The sequence below is a fragment of the Bubalus bubalis genome, chromosome 14 (assembly GCF_019923935.1).
Source record: "Bubalus bubalis isolate 160015118507 breed Murrah chromosome 14, NDDB_SH_1, whole genome shotgun sequence".
NCBI lineage: Eukaryota > Metazoa > Chordata > Mammalia > Artiodactyla > Bovidae > Bubalus > Bubalus bubalis.
Genome location: NC_059170.1, coordinates 29,169,958 through 29,189,680, shown reverse-complemented (window position 1 = coordinate 29,189,680; position 19,723 = coordinate 29,169,958). Strand labels below are relative to the sequence as shown.

The 19,723-nt window shown below is 48.7% G+C and overlaps 1 protein-coding gene across 8 annotated transcripts in view; it reads left to right on the top strand.

Moving 5' to 3' along the window:
- Positions 1 to 27: 27 nt before the first annotated feature.
- Positions 28 to 19,723, top strand: part of DIDO1 (death inducer-obliterator 1) — a 49,644-nt gene continuing 29,948 nt past the window's right edge. Inside the window, exons 1-3 of one of the 8 annotated variants that reach the window (XM_025263832.3) lie at positions 28 to 162; positions 18,583 to 18,687; positions 19,342 to 19,455. The gene's annotated coding sequence lies outside the window, so the exon portion shown is untranslated. Of the gene's footprint in view, positions 264 to 6,499; positions 7,980 to 18,582; positions 18,757 to 19,341; positions 19,456 to 19,493; positions 19,655 to 19,723 lie in introns of those variants that run through there. The other 7 variants (XM_044927400.2, XM_025263831.3, XM_044927399.2 and 4 more) reach the window with 7 other exon arrangements.

The following is a 19,723-nucleotide window of genomic DNA, read 5'->3' as shown; positions in this document are numbered from 1 at the left end:
GATCGCGAGTCGGCAGCCAATCAAGTGCCTTCAGGAGGGGGCGGGGTGCGGCGGCCGCCCGGAAACGCGGGACTCCAGCTTCCGTCCTTGCGCAGAACTCCCTTCACGGCTCCTTCGCTCTACGGATTGGCGCGAGAGTCAAAAGGCATCGGCTGCCTCTGGGTAAGATGGCCGCCGTGCAGGCGTCGTTGTAGGGTAACTTCGCGCCGAGACGGCGACATCTAGACTGAGGCGAAGGTCCCAGTGTCCTTCCCGTCGTTTGTGTAAGCCCGAGGGCATGGGGGCGGGGAGGGGGTACAGGCGCCGGTGCTCCGCGCAGCCCCGAGGAGGGGACCTTCCCGACCCGGTGCCTGCCTTCGCGCAGGCCCGGGAGGAGCCGCCCGAGCGCGGACGGCGGGAGCTCTCGGTTCCGACGGTTGGGGTGGGCTCCGGGGCACGCGACCGCGGCGGGGAGCGCACACCAGCTCGCTCCAGAACAAGTCTACAGGGCCAGACCTGCCCTCAGGGAACCTCCCACGGGCCCGGCGGTCTTTCCCGCCCGTGGTTCAGAATCCGCGCTCAGGTTGGGCGGGGACCGCAAGCCTGTGCAGCTGGGGCTTCGAGGTACTGCGGCCGCTGCTCAAGGAGCAGGAGGGTCTTCCTGCCCTGCGGCTGGGGTCGCGGAGGCGCAGGAAGACATTCACGCTTTTATTCGGTTATTACTGTGCGTCCACGGGAAAAGAGTACAGATTACGTCAGAGCAAGGTCTCGTTTTCCAGGTCAGTTCAGTTCTGTCGCTCAGTCGTAGCCGACTCTTTGCGACCCTGTGGACTGCAGCATGCCAGGCTTCCCTGTCCATCACCAGCTCCCGGAGCTTGCCCAAACTCCTGTCCGTCGAGTCGGTGATGCCATCCAACCATCTTATCCTCTGTCGTTCCCGTTTTCCAGTTGCTGGAGAGTCAAGTTAAAAGATTTTAGAATCCAATGAACTCCAGTGTCTTCCTGTTAAAAGTCAGAGTTAGATGGTTTCGTGTGATTGCGTGGAAATGCAGTGGGACTTGTTGCAGAAAGTAAGTGCAATTTGGTAAACAGATTAGACAAAGAAGACTAATGGTGGATATTTCTCGCCAGTGAACTGAGCTAAATCTGCAAGTCCAAAGCTTTGGCCCTAATCTATTTAAAATGCAAATACAGTGTTCTGCAATTACATCCTTTTCAAGCACTTAATCCTCTGAACAACTTTACACACCGGCTTTACAGTGGGCGAGGGGTGCAGATTTTTAAAATTCTTTTCAAGGGTGCACAACAAATCCGGTGCCCTAAAGAGCTAGGGTGTTCCAGCCTAAAGAAGGTTCAGCTGCGCCTTCTCTGCGGGTCATGGGTTAATGGCCCCTCACCCCCAGAAGTGGTCTTGCTGTGCTTTAATTCTGTCCAGATACTGGCTTCCTATTGAAACCCATACAGCAGCTAGGGTCATCTCTCTTGTCCCTGGCCCCCTCTTCACACCCATCAGCGACTCCCCAGTTGTCTGTGCAGAGTGAGCATAGCTGAAAGCCAGCCTCAGCACCCTGCCCTTCCTCTGGGCTCTCAGGAGATGGGTCTGTGTGCAGCACTCCTAGGCCAGTGCCTAGGAGTGGGAACACCATCCCAACAAGTAGGGTGTTGTCCACTGCTTTGTGTTCCCCTGGTCCCTAAACGATCCCTTCGTTGTCTTCAGCACACCGTTCTATGTCACTGATGCCTGATAGTGTCACAGTTCTCCACCAACATGTGACCCTCACAAGAGCTGAAACTTTTAGTACGTGGCAGGGGTTCCATAGATACTTGTTGAGAACGTGGAGTAACAGATGAGTGAGTGAGGGTGAAGACCTTCGCTAAAAGCTGTCTCAGTAGATATGGACAAAGGACGGGAAACAGCGGTCCGGGCGGAGTGAGAGCAGAGGAAGAAGTTGAGAATGGCACTGAATCACCCAGATCAGCAGTCCTTTATTTAAAAAAAAAAAAGATTAATTCCTGGCTTCGTGAAGGTTTTCCCTAGTTGAGGTGTGCAGGGTTTTCATTTCAGTGGCTTCTCTTCTTGCAGAGTGCGGGCTCTGTAGTGCACAGGCTTAGTTGCCCTGAGACATGCGGGGTCTTCCCAGATCAGGGATCAAACTGGTGTCCCCTGCATTGGCAGACAGATTCTTAGCCTCTCAACCACCAGGGAAATTGAGCAGTTTTTAAAGAGAGTTAAGGTTTATTAGTTTTAAAGGAGCATGCAAGAATTATTTTAAAATGAAATGTGTTTTGGTAATAAAATACACAGTGCCTCCTTTAATCAAATCCTGGACTATTCAGCAACCAGGTGTCAGGCACATTTTACAGAACCACAGTGTTTTGGAGGGTGTTTCTGTCTTACTGTCAAACCCTCAAAGCATGAAGTCAAACGCCTGAATGCTGGAGCCCTGCTTTCCAGGGAATTTGGCAAATCAGACCTGTTTCCTCAGGGTAAGGCATAAGCTGATTGGACATTGCTGCTCAGAATTGTTACTGGTTCTTGTTGTCGTTGAGTTGCTAAATCATGTCCTACACTTGTTGACCTCATGGACTGCAGCACACCGGGCTCCTCTGTTCTCCACCATCTCCCAAAGTTTTCTCAAATTCCTGTCCTTTGAGTTGGTGATGCTGTCTAACCAATAATGGCTAGATGTCCTTACCACTCAGTTCAGTTCAGTTCAGTGGCTCAGTCGTGTCCGACTCTTTGCTACCCCGTGAATCGCAGCACGCCAGACCTCCCTGTCCATCACCAACTCCCGGAGTTCACTCAAAGGTCAAGTGCCATAGCCTTGACTTTACTCAGGGTCTTCTCAGATTCATCCTGAAGCTGTTGAAAGGAGTAAGGAAGACTGTTTTTACGCTTTAGTTCTGCTGCATGTATCCAGATGAATTAGCTGAATGAAGACCCTGTGAAGCATGTGTCATGGGGTCTGAGATGGTCGCCCTCCCCCTCCCTGCTGGACTGTATTTCCCTTTCTGGATTATACCACTAAACCAGCAAGCACTGGTTATGTCATACATTTCTTTGGATGGGTAGAGTAATATTTTTCTGGAGTTTTTAATTCCTGCAGAGGACGTAACATAAACTGTCCAGCATGGTGCTAACCTAAAACACATGGCCTGGGCTGGACAGCGGGGCACGGGCAGCAAGCTCAAGTGGCAGTTTACCTACCCTGTCCAGGCAGTGGGCTGCAGACCGTCTCTGCTGAAACTCTCCATTCCCTTCCCTCTTGCCTGGTGAGGGCTTTGATAAGTACATTGGTTATAGATACAGACACGTGCACCTGTGTATATAAACGCCTAATAACATATATGTGCACAGCTATTGAAAATTTATCTGTATATGCTTTAAGGGGTTTCTTGTTTTTGTTTGGTTTTGGTTGTTTTGTTTTTGCGTTAGCCCAGTTCTGATCAGATGTCTGATATGGGAGATAGAACACTGAATAAAGATGAGCCATTGTTTCAATTGATAACCATGTGTTCCTTTTTAAAAACACTTGCCAAATTTTGTTTTTTCTTTTTTTGACTTTAAAAGCCTCTTATGTTTACTCTTTAAATGCTTTTACTTTCCATTGGAATGAGAGGAACTTTTGTATGCTGACAGAATTCCAAGATTTTTCGTTTTTCTGTATAGTTGTAAAAGGCAACATTCTTGGTCTCCTATATTGATTTGTTGAAATTTCAGAATAAAACCTGTTGGGTATCCTTTTGCAATTTTCTAATAGCTCGACTTGTATTATTCTTGTTGAGATTTCCTTCAAATACACTTTTTTCACTTCATTTTGTTTCTGTGATCCAGGCAAGCACAGGAAATTACATGGTTGTTTTTTTTTTCCTCTTTTGGACAAATCCAAAAAGCCACTGTTAGACCTGACTTTCGTGAATCTTTCACTTTTCAAGTATTTTAATTTTGGAAAAAATAATCTCTTAAAATGTAGTCAGTACAGTTACTTAACGCTTCCCTGGTGGCTCAAAGGTAAAGAATCTATCTGCAGTGCAGAAGACCAATTCAATCCCTGGTCAGGAAGATCCCCTGGAGAAGGAAATGGCAACTAGGTCCAGTAATTCTTGCCTGGAAAATCGCATGGACAGAGGAGCCTGGCGGTCTACAGTCTATGGGGTTGCAACAGTCTATGGGGTCGTGTCAGACGCGACTTAGCGACTAAAAAACAACAGTTATTTGTCGATGCATACTTGCGTCTGAGGACTAGCAGCTGTGGCCCTGGTCTGGGACCTTCCTTGTCTCAGTTGACCATCCCCTCCCACCCTGTGGAGGGAGGTTCCTGTTCCTGCTCACCAGCCGCCTTCGGAATTCGGTTCAGATCTGTGGGACTGTTTCGCCTTTCTCCTTTGTCACCTGCCCTTGTGGTGTGATGGACGAGCTAGTGAGGAAATGCAGAATCTAGGCACAGTGTGGTGGAGGCAGCACGCCACGTGCTTGTGTCCACTTTACTCTTAAACTGCTTTTCTGTCAAAACTGCTTTTCTGTGAAAGAAGTTGATTTTTCTGGCTTTTTTATTTGGTGTGTTCTTTTAGAGACTTGAGATGAAACTAGCCAGCAAGGAAATACAGTTCTTATGCCTCATACTTATTAAAATATTTCTTCTTAAGTTAGCTATTTACTTTTCACTAAATTTGTGGGGAAAGTAGTCTTAGTATCAGGAGCCATCCTGAAAGGTAGGAGTAAGCAGCGTCGTTCTGAAGTCTGAGCCTTGCAGCCCATGGCCCCTGGGGTTAGAGGGCACATGCGTTAGCTATTCAAAGACACCCAGTGGTGACCAAGGCCAGGGAGGAGGAGCTAAGGGGGTCCCACCGTGACTTTGGCCCTTGGTTTCCTCTCTTCTCCCCGACATCTCCCCTCCAGCCCAGACCTGGGTCTGAGTTTGGTCCAGATTCACTGGTGGACCTTGCCCACCATTGACCCCGACTTCCTGACCCCTTCTTGGCCTGCCTGCAGGGTGGGTGCTAGCCTGTTCATCCTTGAATTCTGAACAAGAGTAACAATAAAGCGACTTGGCTGCTGCCTCACCTAGTTTTAAATTGTCCTTGGAGAGGGTCTTGACAAACTTTACCTTGTCTGTCAGGGTTACACTTGACCACCAGGAGAGGGGGTGCTTTGCTCAGGACCCTGCTTTCCAGTGGGCTTTAACTCGGGGGTGAGAGAAGGCCGAACACCAGGAAGCGGTCTTCTAAAAAGGATTGCTGACTTTTCCAGTTGTGCTTTTCCGCCTTCATAAATTTCCTCAGAATTGTTCGTGGGTGTTTGTGGCAGGACCTAGTGTCCACACATGTTGAGGATGCATCAGTCGTATTTTTCCCATACTTTTCCTCAAAGACTGAAACCCCTTGAGGCCTGGAAGCTTGCTTAGCTTCCTAACCTCTGAACCACTGCTGTTGTCAGTTCCCTGAACTTCAGGATTTTTATTTGTGTATTTGGGGTATTTGAGTCAATTGGAGACTCCTTTTAAACCTGTTTGTTCCTCTGTGTTTAGCTATTAAAGTAAGTTTGTTAGGAGAAGGTATTCCTTAGCTGAAAGTGCAATGAAAGTGAAAGTGTTGGTTGTTCTGTGCTGCCCCATGGACTGTAGCCTGCCAGGCTCCTCTGTCCATGGGATTCTCCCAGACCTCCTGCATGTCAGGCAGATTCCTTACCATCTGAGTCACCAGGGAAGCCCATTCTTAGCTAGTAGATGTCAACGAAAAGTACCCAAACTGCAGTTCTAGAAATGCCTTTTGCACCAGGGAAGAGCAGCTCCTATGAGGAGTGACAGTAGGTGAACGGAATTACCTGAAGAGGTTGTAGAAGGACAAGGGCCTGACTCCTCCCACAGGTGGCAGATGCCTCTGAACCTTGTAGCCCATGGTCACGGCCAGCTCCCACTGGGAGGTTAGAAAGGGAGGCCAGTTATAGGGGTAGGTGGGGAGGTGCAGTTTCCTTTCCTTTGCTGCCGGAGTGCCCACTTGAGCTGCCATCCCCAACCCAAGTACTGTAGTGGCACAGGTGGGCTTCCTGTTGGGCTCTTCTTTCTGTCCCCTGAGCTTTCTGCCCAGAGCTTCCTCCTGTTCCATCGGCAGCCCCATCTTCCATGTCATTCACAGGACCCAGTGCCCTCCTGAAGCCACACACAAGTTAAAAAGAGACACAGATGTAAAGAACAGACTTTTGGACTCTGGGAGAAGGCGAGGGTGGGATGATTTGAGAGATTAGCATTGAAACATGTATATAATCATATGTTAAATAGATCGCCAGTCCAGATTCGATGCATGAGGCAGGGTGCTCAGGGCTGGTGCACTGGGATGACCCTGAGGGATGGGATGGAGAGGGAGGTGGGAGGGGAGTTCAGGATGGGGAACACATGTACACCCATGGCTGATTCATGTCAGTGTATGGCAAAAACCACTACAATATTGTAATCAGCCTCCAATTAAAATAATTAATTTTTTAAAAAAAGTGAAAAGACAACACAGATTGGGGGGAAAAAAAAATCCCACCTAGAAAGACATTGCTGCTGGGTTTGCTTCATGTAAAGATTTTCAGCCAGAGAGGTTGGGTGGGGTTTCACCATTCCAGCTCCCATTTAGGGAGCCTTTTGCAGGGAGCTTCGCCTGCACCCCAGCATGAGTCCCATTCAACAGACGGCTTGCCCAAGATCATACTCCTGGTTCAAGCCAGTTTCCACTTAATCTGTCATGTTTCTGAACTTTTCACTACACTCGTCTGGGACAAACCTGAAGACGGTCAAGATGTTGGAGTATGAAGTTAGTCTGTGCAAGATTCCATGGAAGTGGTCGGTCCTAATGGAATCACCCAACAGAAACAAATTGTGTTGGAATTCTTTGAAGAAAAGGGGCATTCTCTGAGAGCCTTGGCAAGCTGTGTGGTCTTTCCAGATGTTTATTTAGAAGCACACCTGCTCCCAGGCCCCTAGTGCTCCCCTACAGGAGCACCTGGCAGCCCCCTGTAGGGTCTTGGGCGCGCACAGCTTTACTACACACAGGGCACTTTTTGCCGAGAGGTTCCTGCTTTTAAGGAATGTGGAATAAGGGACCTGTAGAGGCAGTGATGGAGACAAAGGCCTTCAGCCAACGAGTTACTGTCCTGGGGCCAGCGTCCCAAGGTAGCAGGTGTTTCCCCTCTGAGGTCTGCTTGTTGAGTATTTGGGGAGGGGCAGGTGCGGGGGAGCTTCCTTTGTGGCTCAGACGGTAAAGAATCCGCCTGCAATGTTGGAGACCTGGGTTTGATCCCTGGGTTGGGAAGAGCCCCTGGAGGAGAGCATGGCAACTGACTCCAGTATTCTTGATTAGAGAATCCCCATGAACAGAAGAGCCTAGCGGGCTGCAGCCTATGCGGTTGCAAAGAGTCCAACGCGACTAAGCACGCACAGGTATTGGGGTGTTAATTGATACTAGTCAGCACTGAGTGAAGAAAATCCAGGTGGAGGGTTATCATTTGTCAGATCCCTTTCCTTGCAGCCCCCGTAGGCAGGTGTGCCCGGTTGTGTGCGCTGAGACTGGAACTGCCCCGGCGCTGAGCTGCTTGGCTCGGTAGGGAGCAGGCTCGAGTCCAGAGAAGCTGGGAACGCAGTCCGGCGGGAAAGGAGCGCGGCGCTTTGCTTCTGCGTCCGGGTGCCCGCCTTTTCTGCCACAAACTGGGCCCAGGGTGGCCGACGGGAGCCGCGCCGCCTACACTGCCAGCCTTGGCCCTTGGACTCGGCCACTATGCGGCGCAGGGCAGGGGCTGGGCCTGGGCCGGGCTCCTCCTTCCGCCCGCCGCGCCGGGGCGCTGCTCGGGGTGCGGCCGGCCCGTCTACCCCTGGCGTCTCGGTGGCCAGCGTCTTATCTCCACTGAGAGCGCGGGCGGCCCCTCTACCTCACGCGTCTCGGTGGCCGGCGCCAACCCCGCCCGCCCACTCTGCGGCGCTCGGAGGAAATGGCTGCGAAACCCTGGAAGCTTGCGGCCCACGGTGAGTGGCGGCCGGGGCGCTGGGCGTAGGGGCGGCCGCCCGCGGGACCGCGTGGGCCGGGCGGGGATGGCGGGCCCTGAGGCCAGCCAGCCTGGCGCCGCCGGGCCCGCGCCCGGCCGCGCTCCGCCGAGCGGAGAAGATGGCGGCGGCCGCGGGGAGGGGGAAGGGAGGGCCGCGCGGACAGTGGGCTGGAGGGGGGCGGAGGGCGCCCGTCCGCTGGGCAGGGTCCACTCCGAGGGGCCGGGCGCGGTCCGCTCGCTGCGGGCGTGTTCGAGGGGCCGGATCGTGGTCGAAACGGATTGAAGTGCGCCAGCAGGACGCCGCCCGGTGACCCGCAGCGGGGTGACCCTAGAGCGGGGCGATGCTTTTTTCCTAGAAGTTCCTGGTCTAGCTGCTGGTACATGGAAATGATTCTGCCTTAATTGTGTAACATAGGGTTGAATTCCCCCCTCCCCACCACCCTTTTTTTTTTTTAACCAGAGTTGTTTCTCTAGACATCTTAAAGGAGGTGAAGTTTCCCTGTCGGTCTTTTTTTTTTTTCACCCTGAAGTGTGGTTTTTGTCGCTTTTGTTTCTCTTGTTGCTAGTCGACTACTCTTGTAAAGGATAACATTAGGATAGTTATGTGGTATTTGATGCTGTGGGAAGCAGAGAACAACGAAAAAGACTTTAAGAAAATTGGTTTCATTTTTTGAAAGAGTATGTGCCTAGCCGTAAAATGCAGATTTTTAGCTTTTATTGCGTCGCTTGTCGATTTGATGTAAGATTCAAATTTATGTTGTATTTTATGCTCTGGTCGACCTCACAGTAGAAAGGGGTAACTTTCAGCTTCCCGGGAGATGTACCCCGCCATCCCCTTTCTGGCTTAGGCCTCTGGGTCCTGATCCCACGCCCTCGTTTGCTTTCTCTCTGTTATTTCTTGGGAGACCCTGGAGGTCAGGGCAGGTTTTCTGCTCTGAATCCAGCACTCCAATTAATGAGCTTAGGGATGGGACCTTAAAACAACAGCATGTGAATGAAATTGAAGATACTGTTTAATTCGTGTGTTGGCCTTAAGTAACATCCGTGTAATTTGTATACTTGATGGAATGAGATTTGAGCCTCATGATCTTGGGGATTTTGCAGGAAGGAAAGGCAGATGTTAAGATCTTTTTAGTGTGTTTATGTGTTCACATACCTCATTGTAGTGTTGGTTGGTATGGGGGAGGCTGAGCCTCCATTTGGCAACAGTTCACAGTGGGCAGTCCACCCAGGCTGACCCTGTTCTGAGCAGTGTATGTGTGCTCATTCGTTTCAGTGACTATGATGCTCTGTACCTGTTCTAACCTCCCAGAAGCTGAAGCACCTGTAAGGAGCTTGCCCAGGATGGAATACCTGGGTTCTAACTGGGCCTTTGGGCCAACCCCAGACAAATGTTCTTCGATTTCCTCAGAGCTATGTAGTTCTGGTTTCAACGTGCTTCCAAGGAAGGTGCTTTAACTGGAGACTTTAAGGAAATAAGATCTGTGACCTTTAGGAAGACTTCTCATTGTATTCAACAAATATTTTATTGCATCCTGTGTGCCAAGCACCCTGGCTGTAGCAGAGACCAGAAGGGTGGCCTTCTCAGGCCTGGAGACTTGTAACAGGGACCTAAGAGGGTTGCCAGCCACATAACCTGGAGCCTGGGGCCCTTTTTGGCACTTGGGGTTGGCGCATAGATATAACCGTCTGTATGACTGGCCCACTTTAACATGGCATAGATGTGTCAAGGGTTAGCTATGGAGACCCAGCCCCAACCCTGTTGTGAAACTCCTTGCCTAACGCACTTGCTAAGCATTGTTTCCCAGTTGGTTGTGTTCTTGCAGGCTTATTTTAGCAATGAGTTTAGGAATAAGGTGTATCTTTAACTTAGTTCTGATTTTCCACCAAGAACTGTCCTTTATTAGTATTTGATTATTCAGGCTGTTTCAAGTGAAGTGAATTATGTGCTGATAAGAAAGGGCACAAATTAAAAGTTGTGCAGTTGGCTGTTCCCCTTACCGTCTGCTAGTTCCCGCAGTGACCTTTGCTTTCTGGCCAGCCATGCCCCTCACAGCACACACGCCTGTGTGAACATCACAATGGCTTGTTGAGGAAGTGTGTCATGGGGCTTGGACATGGTGCCCAGTGCTTCAGGTGGGCCTTCATGAGGGTGGGATTTGTCTTCACGTTGAGGAGAGGATGGATTAGAGTGGGGACTTGGGATCCCATCTTCTTTATGACTGGAGTTGTGGGACCTGCTGTTGACACTGTAAGTCTTTCTATGACCACAGAGGCCTCAGAGGCTCTGAGCCCCTTCCCAGGCAACCCACAGGCTGGGTCTCTTTCGTATGTGTTTTCCAGATGTTCCAGGTCCTGGTTGTTTTATATTCCTATTAACAGGACATGTTTTCCCTTTTGTACACACTTGTCCCAAGATCCCTGGTGACTTCCACTTGGCTCCTGAGAGCCAGGGTTGAGTTTTTCACAGGCTGACTCACTTCGTCCTTGGGTCCCTAAAGTTGGCACTGTGTCCAAGAGCAGACTGATTTCTCATACACCTGGTGGCCTTGAGAATCCTTTAAGAAAACTTTGCTTAAACAGTCCTTTGTGCACTTCTTATTTAAACAGTGGCATCTTTAACAGTGGATACCTAACATGACCCTATTTATGGCCAGCATCAAATAATGTGTGTTAATTCCACTGCAGAATCTCCACGATTAACAGTTAATGGGCATATACTAATTGGGAAGGTATAGGCCAAACAGTCCTCACTTGATGTGAAGTGTTCACACTTCCTGGAGTCTCTTACTCAGGCCTTTTTTTTCCCCTAAACTTCTGATATATCCTCCTACCCAAGTATGCACTTCCCCTCTGGTAACCATAGCTTTGTTTTCTATGTCTGTTTTGCTGTTTTGTAAATAGTTTTTCTCTGACTTACTATGATAATCTCTGGGCCCATCCGTGTTGCTGTAAATGGCATTATTTCATTCTTTTTTATGGCTGATAATATTCTGTTACATACATATAGCACATCTGCATTATCCATTCATCTGTTGGTGGATATTTAGGTTGTCTGCGTGTCTCAGCTCTTGTGAATAGTGCTGCGGTGAACTTTAGAGTGCATGTATCTTTTTGAGTTAGAGTTTTCTCCAGCTATATGTCCAGAAGTGGATTACTGTTTTGTATGGCTATAGTCCGTGGGGTCGCAAAGACTCGGATGTGACTGAGCAACTAAGCACACAGCACAGCATGGCCACTCTTAGTCTTTTCCTCTTTCTGAGTCGTATAATTGACCCTTCAACCACACAGGTTTGACCTGTCCAAGTCCATTCGCATAGAGCCTGTTTTTAAGCAGTAAGTACTACGGTACTGCACAGTCTGCATACACAGAGGCCGAACATGAGTTATATGTGGGTTTTCAGCTGTGGGCAGGTTGGGAGCCCAATTTGTAAAGCAGCTGTTTCTCTCACGGGTATCAGGTGCTATGGTTTTGTTTTTCATACGCTGATGCAGATGTGTAAGTGATATTTAATATACCTTTACAACAGGAAGGTAAATGGGGCCTCCCCAGTATAAAGACAGCTGTACTGTGTTTGGGTTGCAAAGATAAATTTATACATAGAAAACAAGACAATATACAGAATATAAAGAAAGCAGAAACCCCAGAAAGTAGCAGCCTCTGGAAGCCCAGTTACAGCTGTGGACATGTTTGTGAGCTTGGTTTTGGGGGGTGGGGGGTAGGCAGGATGTGCTGTGAACTGAATGTAACCTCCTGTTCCACTTGGGCGTGGGGCTCGTTCCATGGCAGGGGCTCTAGAGTTCATCCTGCTCTCATTACAATCTTACTAGAGAACACCATCACATGGATGTTTCTGGATTTCTTTCAAACCGGTCTCCTGGTGATGGTCATAGATTTGTGTCCATGCTAGGAGTACCCATAAACACACCTGCTCTTGCCTAGTTCTCTCTACCAGGTTGCAGTGAAGCAGCCACCCCCGCGGGGAATAGAGATGCTGCCTGCTCTGTGTGGAGCACTGGGGGGCCCTTGATAAATGTTCACAGACTGTTCACGAGGGCCTGTTTTCCCAGCCACTCACAAGCAGACATTGTCGTTTTCATAAACTTGCCATTTATCCAGCACTGACTGGTACTTGATGCTGTGTCGTTTCAGGTATCCTGTTAGGAAACGGAGGTCATGGTCATCTCCATATACCTGGGTAGAGTACCTAGCTGTTAGGTTTGCAGCTGGGGTTGAAGTCTGGGACACCCTCGGACTTAGGCTTTAACGTGGGAGGGTCGTGCTGTGGTCATTGAGGGTGGACACTGCTGGCTGCCTTGGTCAGAACGGGGGATGCTCAGCTGCACCAGGGGGAGTGGTCCCCCTGAGATGCCCCATTTAGACAGGTTAGTACAGCGCTACCCTTGGCTCTTTAGGTTGTAATTTAAAAAGACTTGACCCTTTCACAAGGTGTTCCAGTACTAAGGTGCTCTCCTCAGCATATCCCCCACCCGGGCAGCAGTGGCAGCTGTGGGGAGTTGCATCAAGTTCAGCTCTGTGTGGATCTGTAAAAATCAGTAGGACAGTCCTGTTGTTTATTTTATAACCGTTTTATTTAAGCTTGGGCCTTCCCCACTGCCCCCCCAGACCTAGACGTTGGCCTCTGCTAATCTCAGAGAAAGAGGACAATTCCAGCTGAAGTGTACAGTGTGGGTCTGGACTTTGCGTGTCCGCGGTCTCCAAGCATCATGCTTGCTCCATGGCCTGTGGCATGAGCTGCAGCTGCACTCGGGAAGCAGATGCTTGTGAGAAAGCAAGCTTTGTTTCTCCCCAACCACTTTCTCTTTGGACGTGGGCGGCAGTCCCTCTGAATGCTGCAGTTTCATGATCAGTGCCTCTTCATAGTCCTGGAAAGGTGGCGTCCTGAGCCTCACTGTCAGGGCCCTGCAGTCTTACAGCCATCTGACATCACCCTTCCTGTCAAGTCTACGCTGTCTTTTCTCAGACTGACCCCTTTATACCTGAAATGAACAAGGACCCCAAGGGCTTTTGTTTCTGTTTTATCTATTGATATTTCCCATGGTTGGCATTAAAAATGAGACATTAAGTTTACTTACTCACTTAGAAATAATAGCAAACACCTGCATATTAACATAAGTAACACTCTATGGAAACTATGTTCCAAGATAAGAAACAGCTTAAGGAGAAAGGTGGCTTGGGGTTTTATATGTCTGACTTAGGCAAGGCAACAGTAGCCAGATTCTCCTGCCTGCTTCTGCATTCCAGCTATCATCACACCAACATCATTTAGCTTCTGAAAAACTACCCTGCCCCTGAAAGGTCACAGAACACTTCCATGTTATTATTTAGTCACTTTGCTAAGTAGTGTTGTACAAATGCTTTGACCTTGGAAGTCAGCTGGAAGGTCCGGGGGCCACACTTTGAGAACCTCTGCCTAGATCATGATTAGAAATGCTCTTGTTGAGAAATGAAAATTGAAAAAGACAGTTGTCCTGAACTTTAACACCTGGGAAATGGATTACTGTTAAGAAGATAGGCAGAGTCTTTGAATGTGGGCGTCTCAACGCTTTCCTTGCTTTGGGGGAAAGGAGTGGAATACGGCCAGTTTGCCGTCCCCAGTGAGGAGGGTTCAATGCACACGTCTCCCTCTCAGTGGGCCGCCTGGAATGAGAGGCTTGGAGTGTGGCCAAGGTGCCTGCTGGGTGAAGAGGTCTCAGAGGGCTTTTGACCTGAGGGTGTTTTGCCTTTACTGTACGACGTCCTCTCCTCACCCACAGCCTCCCACTGGACCCTAACTAGCAGCTCTTGCCACCATGAGACAGTCAGGGCTTGCTCTGGGCACTGTGGGTGATGTGGGATCTTGTCCCTGCCATGGGAGTAGCCAACCCAGATGCACTCGGGACCCAGATGGACCATTGTAGATACAAAAGCAGTAGGGCAGGCAGTGGGGAGCTGGAGGGTCAAGGTTCTATGTTAACAGCCATGGGACTTGGAGATGCTGGGGAAGCAGCTGCTGGGGTGCCTGCACGGATGGCTGTTCTGGAAGGTACTTTCCATGTCCAGGTCCCGGCTGTGACCACACAGTCACTGTTGCCCTCTGTCTTGGTTGGGGAAGGGGAGGCGTGGCGCCCATTTGGGACCCCATCCCAGTGCTGTCCTGGGCATTTAGCGGTGGCCAAATTCACCCCATCCTGCACACTCAGTAAGGATAAGAGCCTGTGCAGTTCAGAGGGTCCCTAAGACCCCAGCGATGGCCTTACAAGCACCAGCCCCCAGGGTATAGGGTTCAGGTTCCCTTGACCAGTGTTTGAAGCCATGTTTTCCTGTTCCCTGGGAGGCAAGAGGAGCTGCTGTGACAGAGACCTAGACTGAGGGGTTTTACACAGTGGACTTGAGTTTCTGCAGCTCTGGGGGCGGGAGGCCTGGGGTCAAGGTGCCGGGGCAGTTCGATCCTGGTGGCAGGGCCATGGGTGAGCTCTGGGGCCTCTTGCCAAGCCAGTCACCCCATCTGTGAAGGCTCAGGGGGTGCAGATGTGCAGACCACTACAGGAGCTTGTCTGCGGTGGCAGGGCTCTGTGGAGGACAGGGGGCCTCGTTTCTTCTGTGACCTCGACGTGTTCGGGTGGCTTATCCGGTCACAAGCCTGTGTTTTCACTAGAAACTGGGGAGAGACACTGGAGCAGCCACTGCCACCTGCACACAGGGCGCTGGGGGCCTGACCTCGCTAGAGCTTGGCCGGGACAGACGTCAGTCCAAGCGAGTTTTTAAGCAAAAAGTTTTGGTTTTTGTCTCCACATACCTGTAAAGCAAAAACACCTCAGAAATGTTAAACAGCAGGGTTGTTCCTAGATTTCTCTCTGCGATTACCTCTTGAGAAGCTTATTGTGCTGCAGGCACCTTTGATTCAGGGTAATTTTAGTAACCTCAGGGTTATCCTGATGGGGCTCCTGAAGGACTGAAGTGTCATCTGTACATTCGAGTCAGGATGAGTGTGGGGTGACCTGTGGTCAGAGGACACCCACCCTTCAGGGTGTTTCCCATCATCTGAAATTCCTGGACAGGCCGTCAGTAGTGACTGTTCTGTTAATAAAAACGGAATAGTGAAAGGGGCTTTAATTGGGAAAGCTTGCCTCTTTTTTTCCTGGTAGGTAGTTTAAAGAACTTTTAACATCTTCTCAGTCCCTCTTCACCCACAGCACAGAATTAGTCAGACGGAAGACCCTTAACATGAAATCTCAGTAGCTGTGAACCTTGGCTTCACCTGGCAGAACTATAAAGTGAGTTAGCACAGCCCAGAGTAATGAGGTAATACTGTGCTGCTGCTGCTGCTGCTAAGTCGCTTCAATCGTGTCCGACTCTGTGCGACCCCATAGACGGCAGCCCACCAGGCTCCCCTGTCCCTGGAACTCTCCAGGCAAGAACACTGGAGTGGGTTGCCATTTCTTTATCCAATGCATAAAAGTGAAAAGTGAAAGTGAAGTCGCGCAGTCGTGTCCAACTCTTTGCAACCCCATGGACTGCAGCCCACCAGGCTCCTCCGTCCATGGGATTTTCCAGGCAAGAGTACTGGAGTAGGGTGCCATTGCCTTCTCCAGAGGTAATGCTGTAGTTGGGAATATTTTGCAGTTGTGAGGTTTTGAGGACCAGCCTGTTTTGCTGCCAGGTACGGCAGGGCACGGAGAAGGCAATGGCACCCCACTCTAGTACTCTTGCCTGGAAAATCCCAGGGATGGGGGAGCCTGGTGGGCTGCCGTCTATGGGGTCACACAGAGTCGGACACCACTGAAGTGACTTAGCATAGCATAGGGCAGGGCAGGTGTGTGCTTGCCTGTTACCTTCTTGAGAAACGTAGCTGTTTGGTCGTTGTACTATGAAAGTAGGAGCTTCATTGCAGTTGTATATTATAACTTAAAGTGTCTCAGAGAAATAAACCCTCAGTCCATAGACCTGAACATCTTTAAATGACCAAGATGTGGTTACTTGCATGTTGCAAGTTTGTAGAAGCCAAGCCTTCAGATGTATCTGGTTGTAGAGTCCAGTTTCACCCACGTTGTTGGGGGAGCATGTTTTTTGTTCTTAAGAAAATCATTTCTGGCAGCTTATTTTTCAAGGGTTGGACAATGTGAAGGGAAAATTAAGTGGTGGTTTTAGACCAGTTTTGTGGAAGGAAATGTTTGTTCTCTTCCGACCCTAAAGTGTGAATACGTGTGACTGCTTGACATGGATCCAGCGTGTCCTTAAGCAACTAGAAATGTCATGTTACAGATGTTCGTGGTGTGTATCGAAACCCTTTTGGAGGGTAGGCTTGGAAACCCTGTCCAGGCTCACAGCCTTGTGAGCAGGTCCTGCCAGTGGGCACGCGCCACTGGCACAGAGGTTCCTGGCAGCGTACCCCCAAGGGGACAGAGGTGCCCGCAGAGCATTGCTGCTGGACTGCATTTTCTGGGTGTGTGGCAGGTGTTTCCTCAAAGATACACAGTGTGAGTCTTGAAGAAAGCAATGGACAGTATTTGTTACTGATGAAAAAATGCCAGCTTAAGATTAGAATTTTGAAAAGCTTTTATCTGCCACCATGAGCTTGATTGTCCCAGTAAGGAAAAACATTTCAGGAGATGGACGCTGGCATTAGCAGACGTGTCTCATACTGGCTAATGAGATATGCCAGTCTGTGGACTCTGTACGTGTGCACATGGGCACAAGAGGCACTCTGAGTGCCTTAACAGTTTTATATAGTTAGGCTGTAAGCCTAGGAACGTGTGCAGAGTTCACGGATGTGGCTTCAGGTTCCTGTCACAACCGCTTTTTGGGGAAGTGCAATTTGTCAAGGTTTACTGTGGTATGAGGGAATGTCCGCAATTCTGAAAGTCTTCCTCAGGTTTAATTTTGGAAATACACATCCCACATGAGCAAATGCTCTTTGGGGCCCTCAAGTTTTAGGGATATCACCGGGCCTCAACAACAAAAAGTCGGAGTGGAGAGCTGCCTGGGAGGTGGGCTTCCGCCTGTCCTCGGGTGCTGATGGGTGCCTTCAGCACCCCCAGGGGAGCCTGGGGAACCCACAGTTTCTCGCTGGTATTTGCACGTCTACTTAGTAGGAAATGGAGCCGTTTTCAGCTGAGAGGACGTTTGCATTTAGGAACTTTAAGATTGTACATTTCAGGGTATCCAGTGTTTGCCTCTGGGTTTCTCTTTCCCAGTTTTAGGAGTGCCTACCATCCTTTTCCTCTCTGGAGTCGTCGTTGCTGGTACAGTGTGATCACTGTTTGGTGACCTGCTGTTGTATGTGGACCTACTTTAAGTTGTGTTATTTTTTTTTAACTTGCCTTGATCTTAGAGGTTTCGTTTTTTTTTTAATCTTGGTAGACTTGTTTCATGACCTGAAATTTTATGTTTGAATTTGTGAAGAAATCATGAAATTGATTTTGCAAGTATAAAATCAAGAAAAATGAACCAAATTGTCTAAAATTATATTATGTTTTGAGTTAAGTATTTCACTCCACTTAACAGAAATAACTGGATTTTCCTTTTTTGATTTTTCAGAACTCAAATCCAAAGGCATGATTTTTTTAGATTAGCATAAATTTTTAAAACTTTTTTTTCCTGAGAATGTCCTAATTTCTTTACTTTTTTCATTGTTGTGAAATATAAAAGTAAGAATTATTTCCAGTACCTTCTGAGAAGTTTCTCATTTTGAAATGGGTTTACCACTTGAAAGAGATGCAGTGGCCATGGTGTTGGGGATGGAGGGTGGCCAGAGTGAGATGGGCTCTGTCCCTTTAAAAGGAGGTGTGATGGAATGTTTGTCCTGAAGTCACTAAGGAGACCACAGTTAACAGGGGAGGCAGTTGGAGTGAGGCGAGGAAGAGGTGAGGTGAGGCGAGGCACAGGCAGGGGTCTTGGGTACAGAATGTGAAATGTGTTAAAATGTTAATACTGAGAATTTACCTAGAAACAGAAATGTGTTTGTGGAGCATTTAGGTATGATGATTGAATGAGGAGACAGGAGGAGAAATGTTCTGTAAATGCATAAATACACAAAGATAAGCTGTACCACAGGGATGTCCAATAATTATTAGTCTTCTGAAATCTTTATTAGATTTTTTAACTAAAAGGACGACATAGCTACAGTGTTAAGAATTTCTAAATAATTGCTTTCACATATAATTTTCTTGTTCATCTTTTCATATCTTGTTCCTGATTCTCCCTCTGGTTTTTATTGGCCTGGGTCCATCAGAAGTAGGGTTGTAATTAGGAAGGAGCTGATACCAGTGACTGATTTTGAAATCCTCCCGCCCACTCAGGCCTCTGCACTCGACCACCAGCTCCCTCTCCACCAGGGTGCCAACCATGGCCTGTCCCAGCCCTGCTTTCATCGTGTAGTCAAAGTATGCATCTTCCCTTTTTAAAAAAAGTCCTTGCAGGGGAGCCATATTTGTGGACTGGGTGGATGTCTTTGTAGGTCATATAATGTAGACTTAAGAGATTGCTTGGAAAGTTTTGTGCCTTTTTTTCCCTTAAATGTGATTTTAGTTCTGGTTGCTTTAGATCTTTAAACTGTTTTTTTTTTGTTTGTTTGTTTTAGGAGCTTACTCCGTGGACACAGTCTCAAGATAATTTACCTTGTGATCTGTGAACAGTGGCTGACGACAGCAGCATTGGGGGCCTGGCGCTTTCCTTGTGCCACGAGGTTGTAACGGCCCTGTTTGTGCTGGGTTTAGGAAGTCGGGAGAAGCGCCCATGCTTCTGTGTGGGGCAGGTAACAACGGCAGTAGTGTTGACATCTTACTGACCAGAGATGTACTGATGCGTCTTTTGTTATCCAAATGTTATTTACCAGAGACATTTCAGTCTTACATAACAAATTATTAGCCACAGTTTTGTTTTTGCAAAACTCCCACAGTTGATAATATGTTAAATGCCAACAACACAATTTTAACATCAATGTCATGTTTTTATTTCAAAAGTGGCATTATATATGTATAAAAACTGGTGTACCATTAATATTTGTTGGAAATATTCTAAACTTTAGCCCAAGAGTGTCTAATCAGTCATTAGATTGGATGTTCCTTTAGTTTACAATGACATGTATTCTTGCTGGTGAGGGCTGTATCTTGTAGAGGAGAGTCCTTCCTGCAGAAAGCCTTGGGTGACCAGGACAGTGGCGTGGCCCTTGAGGGCACGATGTCACAGGGTGGGTGCTGATGTCACAGAGCGTGGGCCAAGGCCCAGAGTGCAGAACTGCAGGTCTGGATGGGGGATGGGAGGTGACACCACTTGGTGGGAACCAAACAGAGAGTTCCGTGGTGTGTGACTTGGAATTTTGTGTGTTTTCTGTTTGAAGGTTTTCATTCTGTACGAGTCCTTCCCCCGGGATGGAACGTGGCATAAAATCTGAGTTGTCATTAGCATTTAAATGTAATTGAAGCCTGTACAGCTTGGGGAAAAAATTCTTAAGGTATATACTGTATTTTTTCAGGCTTTTTTCATTTGAAATAAGAACAAAGTTTTCACGAACCGGGGCCTTTAATAATCTCTTAGAAGAGAGAAGAAATAGATGCACGAGGTGCCATCTGGCTGAGTGTCCCTGCTGCGGACCTGAGTGCAGAGCTGGGTGACCCCTGTTGTGTCGACACAGTCTCGGCTTTAGGATCTGGGTGGGTTCGGTGGGGCTGGGTGTTCAGGGTGCAAACGAGCCCGTCTCCACCCTTCCCCTGCTGGATGGT